The 12,884-nt window shown below is 39.9% G+C and overlaps 1 protein-coding gene across 2 annotated transcripts in view; it reads left to right on the top strand.

Moving 5' to 3' along the window:
- The window catches only part of Plcb1 (phospholipase C beta 1), a 648,366-nt gene that overhangs the window by 569,320 nt on the left and 66,162 nt on the right, over positions 1–12,884 (top strand). The window lies entirely within an intron of this gene.

Below are 12,884 nucleotides of genomic sequence, written 5' to 3'. Positions count from 1 at the left end.
TGAAGGAGGGAAGAAAATTTCTTTGCCCCCATAACAACAGCTCAATAGTGCTGTCCTTTAAATTTTTGTTATATCTCAGAGTGTATCTCAGTGGTGCTGAGAGAGGTCGGCATGTACAAGGCCCTGGGCTCAATCCAAAACAATAAATCAGAACGAGTTGTGCTTTGCAGCTTGTTGAAATTAGTGGTCTATGGACATCAAGTTGAATGAACTATCTGTAAATCAAGTATTTGAAGTTAGCCAACAGTACTCAGTTCTAGAACGTTCTATCCATTTTCATTTATTGCTGAATGGTTTTTGCTGTTTAAAAAAAAAAAGAAAAGAAATGTGCTTTTTAGGTTTCTCCGTCGTTTAAGCTATAGTTGAAAACACAGGTACTCAAATGTACTGCCATTCCACTTGAGGGCTTATTGAGTCTGCAAAACTTAAGTGTTAGGGTTATTTATTTGTTTACCTTGTTCCTCGATGGCTTCAGAGAGATTCCTCATGGCTATCTCTAGATACGTTTTCAGAACTATTTATGTTCTTTCTCCGTCATGTTCATTGTACATGATAGTCACTTAACATTTGTTATTTCTAAAGATTTCAGGCTTAGCCATATAAATCCTCAAGCAGAAATTGATAATTATATTGTATATTGTTAATTCTTAAATTTCTCTTATAAATTTAAAATTCAGATATTCATAGCTAGCTTGGCTGCTTATGCTAATACAGTGGGATACAGTTTAGCCTAACTTTAGACATTGCCACACAGTGGTCTCTCGTTATATCTCTAGCCTCACTTTCTTTGAGTTTCCGTGCCCACAGTCATTCATGCTCTACAAATATTAAGTGGGAAATTCCCAGGGTGAACAGTTCTTGAAGTCTTAAATTACACAACTTTCTGAACAGCTGATGAACCCTGTCTCAGCCACTCTGGATGTGCACTATCCCTCTGTCCAGCAAGGCTACACAGCAGCCCTCTCTGATGTAAGATTCATTCGCTATCCGGTGTAACAGTGTTTGTTGACCCCATTTTACTTAATAATGGCTCCATAGCACAGAGTAATGATACTAAGGAGTTGCTGAGCTGAGAACATTAAGTGGCAGATTAGCTTTGGTATTTTGTGGCTTCAGGACATATTGGGGGAGGGGGCCCTGTGTTTTCTTTTCAAAATCTATCTTACTTAAGTGCTGAAGTATTTTAAATAACAGATCCAGATTTGCTATCCATGTTTATTGTTTGAGACAGGCTCTCACATTAGCCGGAAATTTGCCAAGTAAACTAGGCTGACCAGCCAGGGACCCAGGCATCCATTTGCCTCTCCAAATGCTGGGATTATAAGGGCATGGCATCACACGTAGATTTGTTTTACCATGTATAAATTCAGCTCAGGTCCTCATGTTTATAAGGCAAGCACTTTACTGACTGAGCTTTCTCCCTAGCCCTCAGTGTGTGTGTGTGTGTGTGTGTGTGTGTGTGTGTGTGTGTGTGTGTGTGTGTATGGTGTGTGGGTGTGGGTGTCCTTCAGCTTCCCCAGTGCCAGGCATGAAGACATATACCACTACATATGTGACATGTGACTATTCTGTGTCTTCAGGATTGAAGTCAAGTTAAGTAAGTGGTTATTGAAGTCCCTTAAAACTTCTTCACTGGATACAATCAAACATTCACATGACTAATAACATTTGTGAATTTATCTGTCCAAGTACAATTTTACAGAAAAATCAAAACTAAATCTGCTGGACATGTTCACATGCATATATAATCCCATTAGCTTCAGGGATGAAGACAGGAAGACTGAGAAATCATGGCTTACCTGGGAGATATAGTGAGACCACGTTTCTAACTAATTAAATAAATAAACAATCTTAAGCAGTGACAGCTTAATAAGTGACTTTATTACTGTTTGAGTAATGTCACAATTCTAAGGATGAAGGGACAGTTCTAGGGATACTGTAGATAAGTATATTTTTCTTTTGTGATAAAACACCATGACCAAAAGCAACTAATAAAGGAGTTTATTTTGCCTTGCTATTCCAGAGAGAGAGAGAGGGAGAAAGAGAGAGAGCGCGAGAGAGAGCGCGCGCGGGAGCGCACATAATAGGCAGCAGGTGGCTGAAACAGGAAGCTGGCTGAGTATAGCTCCACCCAAGGCAGTAAACAGAGGGAGAGAGAACAGGAAGCCCTCAAAGGTTGATCCAGGTGATGTACTTCCATCAGCAAGGCTCTATGTGCTAAAGTTCTATACTCTATCTAAACCGTGTTACTGTAAGTATGGAAAAATTTAGCCTAATTCTCCCTAGACTCTGCCCCCTAGCAGTGAGTAGGCAAAAAGTCATTCTTGACTGTTTACGACAGGGTGGGTTTACCGACAGCACCTGTGAGTGAATGAAAACAGGAAATGAGCTGTGCCACACTACCCAAAAGCCCTAGTGAAAGCAGACTTCCTGGGCTAAGCGCTGGCTTGGATAGTTCAAAATGATTGGTCCACACTGGATGCTATGAGACGATTGGTTTGTGATGCGCGGGCTTTGTTGTAACCCTATAAAAGCTATCTGAACCCTGTACCAAGGGTTCCCAGTCCTTTACCCCCATGTGGAGTATGGCTGTGGACTCCAGTGCACTGGAATATAAAAGACCTCATGTTTTTGCATCAAGACGGCTTCTCGTGAGTGATTTGGGGGGGGGGGCACCTTTCCTGAGCCGGGGCGTGAGGGTTTGAGCCCTCCGCGGTTCTTTCATTATCATTTGGGGATTGATCAAGTGAATCTGTGTGGGACACTTCTTATTCAAACCACAGCAAGAGGGCAGCCAGTTCTGAGGTTGAGCAGCCATTTCTAGGGACAGTTGCTTCTAGGGATGGTTAGCCGATTCTAGAGACAGGTAACTAGTTCAGTGGCTTAGCAACCTCACCAGGAGTCAGAATTTTTAGAATTTCAGCATTGATGGTTGCTATCCTCAGGTTTTAAAGCCAATGACAAGGTGGCTTCTAAGTCCCCTGCATCATCCATCACCTTATGTGGAACCATTCAAAAGCAGAAAAGGAAGTATCCTCACTTTATGCCCTTCTTAGGATTGGTGGAAATCTTCCAGGACCTCCTCTCTACCCCACCCCACCCTACCCCCACACAATAGATTTTTCCTCATCTGCTGTATTGGAACCTCATTCTGGTTTCTAAGCAAATCACAAGGATGAGAGCTTAATGTTCATGATCAGCTTAGAGTGACTAAGACCCATTCACAGAGGTGGAAAGAGTTCAGCTGCTTGGTTCTGTGGTTGCCAGAAACCTTAACACAATTGATGCTTCCCATTTGAACACTGAATACACAGTAATTAGGTGTGGTGAGCAGTTGGTGCTACAACTGTATGTTTAGAGGCTTTTATTTCTTCTTTCTTGGCTTCTTACAAAAAATCCAAAGGGTTCCTAGGAATTCTTAGTCTTTCTCTTGTCTTTATTTCTTAGTGTTTAACTAGGAACCGCTGGCCAGGTGGTGGTGGCATGTGCCTTTAATCCCAGCACTTGGGAGGTAGAGGCAGGCAGATCTATGTGAGTTTTAAGACCAGCCTGGTCTGCAAGAGCTAGTCCAGGATAGTCTCCAAAAAGTCCCAGAGGAACCTTGCCTCAAAAAAACAAGAAAAAAAATCCCAAAATACTAGTAACCACTATAAATTGCTCTTTCATCTGTGATGTTGTTCTTGTGGCCATCCTGTTGTAAGTGGTTTTGAAGGTAGCTCTTGAAGATGCTGGTCCCATGTCAAGCCAAATCATTTGTTGAAGGGTGTCCTTTGAAGCTTGAGAAGTGTTTTTAGAGCTATTACTTTGATAACAAAATAAGAAATTACTCATGAAGTCAGCCACGGTGGCCTACATCTATAATCCTAACACTTGGCAGGAGGAGGCAGGAGGGTCAGGAGTTTAATAGGTCATCCTTTGCTACTTATCAGGCTTGAAGCCATCTACATAAGACACTGTCTCCATAAAAACAAAAAACAAAAAACAAAAAACAAAAAAAAAAAAAGCACATGTAGTCATATCGTGAGATACATAGCAAATGAAAGAAAATGGTAACAAAAGCAAGAGGTGTGTTCGCCAGCTTTCTGCCTCTGGGACACAATACCTGAAATAATCAGTGTAAAAGGGAAAAGGTTCATTTTGGCTCACTTGCTCAGAGGTTTTAGTCTCATGTTGTTTGGCTCACCAGGTCATATGTGGAGGAATTGTGTACATGCTTGACAGCAAAAGCTGAAACACAAAGAACAGACCAGAGTCCCAATGTGTTCTTAAGGGCAAATTCCCAGTGAGCTCATTTCTTCCCATTAGGTACTCTTTAAAAAAAAAAAAAAAGACAGGGCCCCATTATGCAGACACAACTTGCTTACCATCACAGTGGTCCTCCTGCTTCAGCATCCTCATTACTGATTATAGGTATGTAAGGTACCATGGGCAGCCAGGCCTCACTTGTTGAAGATTCCTCTAACACCTTGGAGCACTGGGGCCATAGACCAAACTTTTACTCATGGGCCTCTGGGAGACACTATAGATCCGGACTTACAAGCAGCAATAATGAGCAGTGGAAGGAAATGGCAAGATCAAGGGTGGGATGGGGACAGCACAGGACAGCAAGAGTGGGTTAGGAAAGGCCAGGTGACTGAGCAGACCTTGGTGTTCTGACTGTGGGATATGGACCAGAAAGAGAATAGCACTGCTTTTGAAATCAGCCCTCTTGAGTACCATACTGGAAGGGCTCTGGAGCTTGACATAGATATGAACAAAATTATTAAGAGCAGCAACAAAAGAAAAGAGGAAAAACTCAAGGAAATGGCAATAATCAATAGTAGCTATAAAGCAGGGTCACCAAGTCAGTTCCATTCTGTTAGAATGATGATAAGGCAGAGGGATTTTATGACATCTACAAATTTATGAACTGTTCTGAGTTTATGACAAAGAACTGTATAGCTGGCAACCTTCACATGAAAACATGCCCAGACCTCTCTCTTAGTTCTGGAAAACAGAAAATATTTCTAAGTAGAACCTGATAATGTGAATTATGTGCTTATAGCAAAAATGTTGCTAGATGGCACCTCTCCTCACTCTTTAACATCTTTCCGCATGTTATTGAATATACTATCTCACTACCCCTTCATTCACTTCATCTATGTAATATGGCCGCATGTCTGTGTCCACAGTGGTAGCCCAGACATGTAGAAAGCTCTTTTGTGGGCACTCTTTTATCTTACTCTACTTTTTTGAGATGTTCTAAACTATAGACTTATCTGTCTAATATTCTTCCTCTTTGATAAAAATTTCTTGCCTTTTAAAAGACAAAGAATCTTTAAAGATTTAGCAATGGAAATTTAACCCGTTGGTGAAAGCGGCAATACTTCAGTGGCCTAGCAGTGAGCAGCTGCCATGAAGGTTCATAAGTGGAACTTTGTGGAGCCTTCACTCAGCAGCAGACTCCGGCTCCCGATGGATCTGAGTCCCCATATACTACCCTGCAACAGAACAATAAAGGAGAGTGTGGTTAAGTGGAACCAGCATCTCCAATCTTTTTGCCAGGGAGCATATGATGGCCCCAGTGCAAATGCTTAGTTTGTACCCGCCTATTTGTGACTGGTTGCAGACCCCTTTGGTAGGTGGAGTTCATTTTTATTATATATATATATATATACATATATATATATATGTATATATATGTATACACACACACACACACACACACACCATGATGTGTCTGTTCCATTGGCAGGTAACTTTTGAGAGCATTGCAAAAAAAAAAAAAAAAGGAAGTGTTTGATCCTTAGAGGTAATTTATACAACAAATAAATACTTTGACCTTAGATTTGACATAAGATCAAGTTGTTCATTACTGTACCAGAATCTCATTGAGACCTATTAAGTTACAGGCAATAGATATTTTTTTTTTTTTACAGACACATTTGTCATTTATTTAAGAGATTAATAACTTTGTACATAAGCAAACAACAGAATTGCACCAGTTTTCTGAGTGCTCCACACATTTGGGGACATATAATATATATATATATATATATATGTATGTATGTATGTATGTATGTATGTATGTATAAAAAGAAGCAAAACAATTATGTAATGTTTACTGACAGTAGGAGGTAAGCTTCAGAAGAAATTCTAAAAAGAACTTTACAGTGAAAGAAGCAATAGACATTCTTAATGGTGACGTTCAGCTACTTTGCAATGGAAATCTCAGTTCCAGAGAGGTATTCGGATGCTTGTTTCCTTGCTGCTTCACTGAGCCCTTAAATGTATGTCTTAGATTGTGTCCAGGATACATATTTTTGCAAAATGCAGCCACAGAATCCTTAAAATACTTGCAAGAATACTGTCCAGGCTTCCAACTCAGTGACATAATTGCTTTCCTTGGGATTTCCATACCTGAGAATTAGCATATACAAACTGTGTTGGAAGCAATTCAAAAGCTAGGCTGCACATACCAAGCAGCCACTGCCTTTGTGGACTTAAACTACAAGTTCTGATGAGACAGAGGACCTTTTGCTCTTATTCCTGTACATTTGAAAGAGGTTGATTCTAGCATGTTGTCCTCAATCTGCTGTAGATATCCCAGTGTGTATTGATCACTCTGCAGCTACAGGCTCTTGTTAAAAAGAATCATCTTTTGACAAGACTTCTTAATGAACTGTCGGCCTGACCTCATAAAACAGTCGATAAATTTGTAATTTCTTTTTTTCTCCGGCACTTAATTCGTCTTTTGTATTTCCTAGGCCATAGGTTTTCTGCTTTCATTTTGCTCATCATCAAAAGAGAATTCCAAGAAGCCTTAGGGTGTTTCCATTTCTTACCGAAGAGCAGTTCATTGTGCAGCCACTCCCTTGTTCTTTCTTTTCTCAGTGAGGGGAATATAGACTGTTTTTCCTCTTTTCTGACATCTCTGTGGCAGGGTGAGTGACTCATCTTGGGTGTGAAATTAATCATACTAGAAAGCACTGTTGGTCTTTGAGATGGAACCCTGGATGCAGGTGACTTTTGCCGTTATTGGCAGGGGAAAGGCTTAACTTGGGGATCTAAAGTTAGATATTTCTTTAACTAATTCATGTACACCTCCTCTCATTGTTGCTATTTGATGGGCAAGCATGGATCTTCCCTGTCAGCATCAATTAAAACGCTTTGTGGGAATGCAAACTCTTCAGTCACATCATGATTAATCCACACAATAGTTTGGTCTTTTCTGTTCTGTATGCGATTAGTTTTCATTTTTAATTATGCAAAGAATTACGTTCTTAGAAAGCAGATATGGTTTTTATTTTCTTGAACATAAAACTGAGATGTGTTTATTTTCCTTCTGGGAGATACCAAGATATTGGGACCATTTTTGAACCTGTTTGTCCAATTTCAACTTATTTTTGAGATTGTGATCTCAAAGACTATCAATTGTGATTTCTTTGTGAAAAACTTTTTAAAATTAGAATAAATTTTAATTTAAAAAAATCACCCATGTTTCTGGCCACTACTCTAAAATTCAGTAAAACTAGCAAAAAGTAGTATACAGTGAATGGTTCCTTCAGTGAGAGCAAAGACTCTCAAGAAATTCTGACCAAATTTGATATTGTGTCTTTCGTTTTTAGATGTTTTTGCTGGAGGAAGCCACTGCAAAGGGTAATGGCATGAGATGATCATAAAGATGTTTAAAGTTATAGGATATGAGACTGGTGTAAGCCATGCCATTAGTGTTTTCATTCAGTTTCATCTACATGCTCACAGCCTTCCTTGTCAATCATTCTTTAGTTTAAAATGTGGGCAAGAATCCACACTGCCTTTATACTGCAGTGATATTTTCACTGGGTATAGAATTTTGTATTGGCAGTTACTTTCTGACAGCTCATTTGGGGATGAAATTCTGGTACCTTCCTGCCTATTTTGTTTAGTTAAATGTTACCATAATTCTTTAGACATGATTTATATCTTTTCCCTTTGGCTTCATTTATACATTTTCCTTTTATCTTATACATTGTTTTCATAATGTGTCTGTGTGTTTGAAATGTCCAGACACACAGATAACTCTAAAATGTGTCTGTGTTTGAAGTAGCCAGACAGATAACTTTAACATATCTCAGTATTTGAAATAGCCAGATAGACAATCTGTGTGTTTTAAGTGGGCAGACAGATAAGTATGTAATATATCTGTGTTTGAAATGGCCAGGCAGATAACTGAAATGTATCTGTAAATTTGAAGTAGTCAGACAGATAACTCTAATGTATCTCTGTTTGAAATGGCCAGACAGATAACACTGTAATGTATCTCTGTGTTTGAAGTGGTCAGATAGATAACTCTATAATGTATCTGTGTGTTTGAAGTAGCCAGACAAATAATCCCATAATGTATCTGTGTATTTGAAATGGCCAGACAGATAACTCTATAATGTATCTCTGTGTTTGAAGTAGCCAGAAAGATAACTCTAATGTATTTTGTGTTTGAAATGGCCAGATAGATAACTTTATAATGTATCTGTGTGTTCAAAGTGGCCAGACAGATAATGCCGTAATGTGTCTCTGTGTTTGAAGTGGCCAGAAAGATAACTCTAATATGTGACTGTGTGTTTGCGATGACCAGACACAGAATTTCATTTGTCCTGTCAGAACTCTCAGCTGTCTTATTAGCAAACAATGACTTCTGCACAATATTTTCCTACACTTCTAGGATTTTATTCTGTGTGCATGTATGTATCGATGTGCAGGCATGCAAATGTGTGTGCACATGTTCATGTTTGTGCATACGTGTGTGTGCACTCACACATGTGTGCATACATATGCACACAATAGACATTTTTGCCTCTTAATTTCAGTCGTTTATCCACCTGTTTGTTTGTGCTTCCCTGTGGGCAGGTTTTATTTTTTTCTGACTATCTTTCTGATGCACAGGCTCTATCCCACTCATCCACTAAGTTTTTTCTCCCAAGCTGTGTGCCTATTTATTTATTTATTTATTTATTTATTTCTAGAAGTTCTAGTTGAGTTATTGTCAGGCCAGTGGTCTGGAAGCTGTAGCTTTCTGTAGGGAGGATTTAACTTCTCTGACTTTGAAGAGGCCTCAGATTTGAGGTACAGGCTCTTCATCATTCAAAGTTTCCAGAGAGGAATTCAGATGTTCCAGTTTGAGCAAGAGCCCACTGGGGCAGTGTGATGCATTTGGATTTCAGTTGCTTGGGTTTATTGTTCCTTCAGTTGGGGCTGGTCATTCCTTAAGACTAGTGGTTTCTAAAGAAGATAGTTTTAAAATCAAATCCAAACTGTTTCTGTTTTCAGTGGGAGAGGCAGCCCCAGCAACCCAACCAGCCAATACTTGAGATAGAAAGGCCCCTCACAGTGTTGAAGTCTTTCATGTCTTATTTAGTTCCAGTTAGACAGAGACATGCAGCCTGCAGGAAACCATGCTTCTGCATGATGGGGAATTGACTTCCGCAGTGTGGAGTTTAGCTCCATGCAGTCTTACAGCACTGTTTTCCCATCTAATGCAGGCAGGAAGTGGGATAGATGGGCGAGCGGGCTTGCGTTTAGACAGAGAAAAGATACGAAGCCAAGTCTCCAAAGAGTCCACTGTTGCTTTCACGAATGCCTATGTTGGAAAACCACTGCCATGCCTCAGCAACCCTTTGACTCTCTGGAACTAAAAATATAGAAAGCATTAACTGTTCCACTTATTCCCTTCGGAACATCATCACAAAGCTATCCACACTGTGCAAAAGTCAGAAATTTTCATATTTAAACATTTCAACTTGTCTTGAAAAATTGGACTATGTGATTATGACAGAAACACTCTGGCAAGTCTCTACCTGTGAAGGGGCTACCCCTTAAGCTTGGTGTGTCCTAGGCTGCTTCCCAGATTCCTGTTATCAGTTGGCATATCTTCTTTATTTTATTATAAATCATCTTATTTTACATATCAATTCCATGCTCCCATGTCCTCCCATCCTCCCATGCCCTCCACCAACACCCCCATCCACTCCCCAGGGAGGGTGAGGCCTTCCATGAGGGATCATCAAAATCTGTCAAGTTATTTGGGGTAGGGTCTAGGCCCTTCCATGTATATCTAAGCTGAAAGAGTATCCCTCCATAGGGAATGGGTTCCTGAAATCTGTTCGTGCAGGAGGGATACATCCTGGCTCTATTGCCAGAGGCCCCAGAGACTACCCAGTCCTCTTTATTGACACCCACATTCATGGGGCCTGGTTTGGTCCTATGTTGGTTCCCCAGGTGTAAGATTGGTATCCATGAGTTCCTGCTTACTCACGTCAGCTGTTTCTGTAGATTTTCCCAGCATAATCTTGACCCCTTTGTTCATCATTCCTCCCTCTCTAAAATTGGCTTCCAAGAGTTTGGGTCAGTGCTTTAGCTGAGGATCTCTGCTTCAATTTTCATCAGCTACTAGATGAAGGCTCTAGGATGGCATTTAAAGTAGTCATCATTCTCATTATAGGGGAAGAGCACTTGAGGTAGCCTCTCCACTATTGCTTAGATTCCTAGTTGGGGTCATCCGTGTGAATCTTTTTACAATTCTCTATTGCCAGATTTCCCTTTAAACCTATAGTGGCTCCCTCTATTGATGTGTTTCTTTTACTGCTCTCCTCTATTTATCTCCCCACTCACTCTTCCTGGCCCCTCATGTTCTTCTTCCCCTCCTCTTCTCCCCTCCTTTTTCTTCTACCTCCCTCTCCCCATGTTCCCAATTGTTCAGGGGCTCTTGTCCCTTTCCCTTTCACCGAGGGACCATGTATGTCTCTATTATGGTCCTCCTTGTTTCCTAGCTTATCTAGAGGTATGGATTGTATTCTGATAAACCTTTGGTCTACGTCTAATATCCATACATGAGTGAGTACATATCATATCTGCCTTTCTGTGACTGGGTTACTTCACTTAGAATGGTTTCTTCTAGTTCCACCCATTTGCCTGCAAACTTCAAGATTCTTTTGTTTTGTTTTGTTTTGTTTTTTCTGCTGTCTGAGTAGTACTCCATTATGTAAATGTACCACATCTTCTTTATCCATTCCTCAGTTGAGGGGCATCTATGACATTTCCAGGTTCTGGCTATTACAAATAATGCTGCTACAAACATAGTTGAACACATGTCTTTGTTGCATGGATTGCATCTTTTGGGTATATGTCTAAGAGTGGAATTGATGGATTTTGAGGTAGGCTGGTTCCCATTTTCCTGAGGAACTGCCATACTGATTTCCAAAGTGGCCACAAAAGTTTACACTCTTACCAGCAGTGGAGGAGAGTTGCCCTTTCTCCACATCCTCTCCAGCATAAACTGTTATTGGTGTTTTTCATTTTAGCCATTCTGACAGGAGTAAAATGGTATCTTAGAGTTGTTTTGATTTGCATTTCCTGGTGGCTAAGGATGCTGAGCCCTTTCTCAAGTGTCTTTCAGCCATTTTAGATTCCTCCATTGAGAATTCTCTTATTTAGTTCTGTACCCCACTTTTTAATTGAATTATTTGGTGTTTTGGTGATTAGGTTCTTGAATTCTTTGTATATTTTGGAAATCAGCCCCCTGTCAGATGTGGGGTTGGTGAAGATCTTTTCCCATTCTTTGGCCTGCTGTTTGGTCTTGTTGACTATGTCCTTTGCATTACAGAAGCTTCTCAGTTTCAGGAAGTCCCATTTATTAATTGTTGATCTCAGTGTCTATGCTACGGGTGTTATGTTCAAAAAGCTGTCTCCTGTACCAATTCGTTCAAGGGTACCTTCCTTCTCTTCTAAGAGATTCAGTGTAGCTGGATTTATGTTGAGGTCTATGATCCATTTGGACTTAAGTTTTGTGCATGGTGATAGATTATAAAAGGTAATGCGTTTGTGAAGTTTAAACAAAGTTGTAACATGGATTCACTTAGGGGCAATGGAGTCTTCTACCTGTTCTTTTCCCAGATAACTTGCTTCCTCCCCCCTTTTCCAGATTTTCCCTTCCTGGAAAGGAGATGATGTGGGAATATGCAATTAGTTCCATTGGATTAAGGCAAAGACTAGTTCAGGAATAACATCTACCTGCTAAGTAGATGGTGTGAGTTATGGTTCTAAATCTTCTCACTAAACTCAATTTAGCATCAGGATTTGACTGAGAGGTGTTCCATCTTCCCACAGCCATACACAAAAGAGCCTGCACACTCAGGGATGGGAGCTTTGGGACCCCTTTCAACTTCTTGTCCTGTGTTCATGCCACCATGCATTATTTGCCTGTATTTCTACTACTAATTGATATTAAATTCTCAATATGGCTCTAAATTTTAAGTCTTCCTTTGGGGAAAATGGGATAATGAAAATTATCAATGCTTACATACTAAATAATTTTGAAACTAAATGTTTAAAAACATAATTGATATCTAAAATTATCACATGATTTTATACAAGACTCAAATCAAGAAATGTATTTAACTGTTTATCCAAAGGAAGTATATCTTAAGACTCTTGAAATCCTTGGTAACTCAGAATGTGGGGACCAAAGGAAAGTTTTTCATGAAAGGACCAGTACAGTGCCCTGTGCTGAGAAAACTCTAGAATCTTCTGTTCAATATAGGAACACATCAGCTAACACTGAGAGTTACACTTCTCTCTCTTTCTTGCTTTATAGCGCCAGAGCATCAGTGCAGTCAGTCAGCCATGAGAGTCCCATTCATACATTTTACGTTAGCAAAAATCAGTTGTCACAGCCATCTATTATTTATTCAATCATGAGTTAAATCTTTGATTCTGACAAGGAAGCTTTGAAGTTTCTAATAGAAAGGGTCAAACAGCATTTTCACTTATTACTCTTTGTTTTCAATGGAATAGAAAACCCGAGGACTTGAAACATAATATAAATTATTAAGACATCAAGTACTTGTTCACTGCACCCACCTTAGCCAAAG

Source organism: Phodopus roborovskii, unplaced genomic scaffold (assembly GCF_943737965.1).
Source record: "Phodopus roborovskii unplaced genomic scaffold, PHOROB, whole genome shotgun sequence".
Classification (NCBI taxonomy): Eukaryota; Metazoa; Chordata; class Mammalia; order Rodentia; family Cricetidae; genus Phodopus; species Phodopus roborovskii.
Note: the sequence above shows the minus strand (reverse complement) of the source record. Positions and strands in the feature narration are given on the sequence as shown.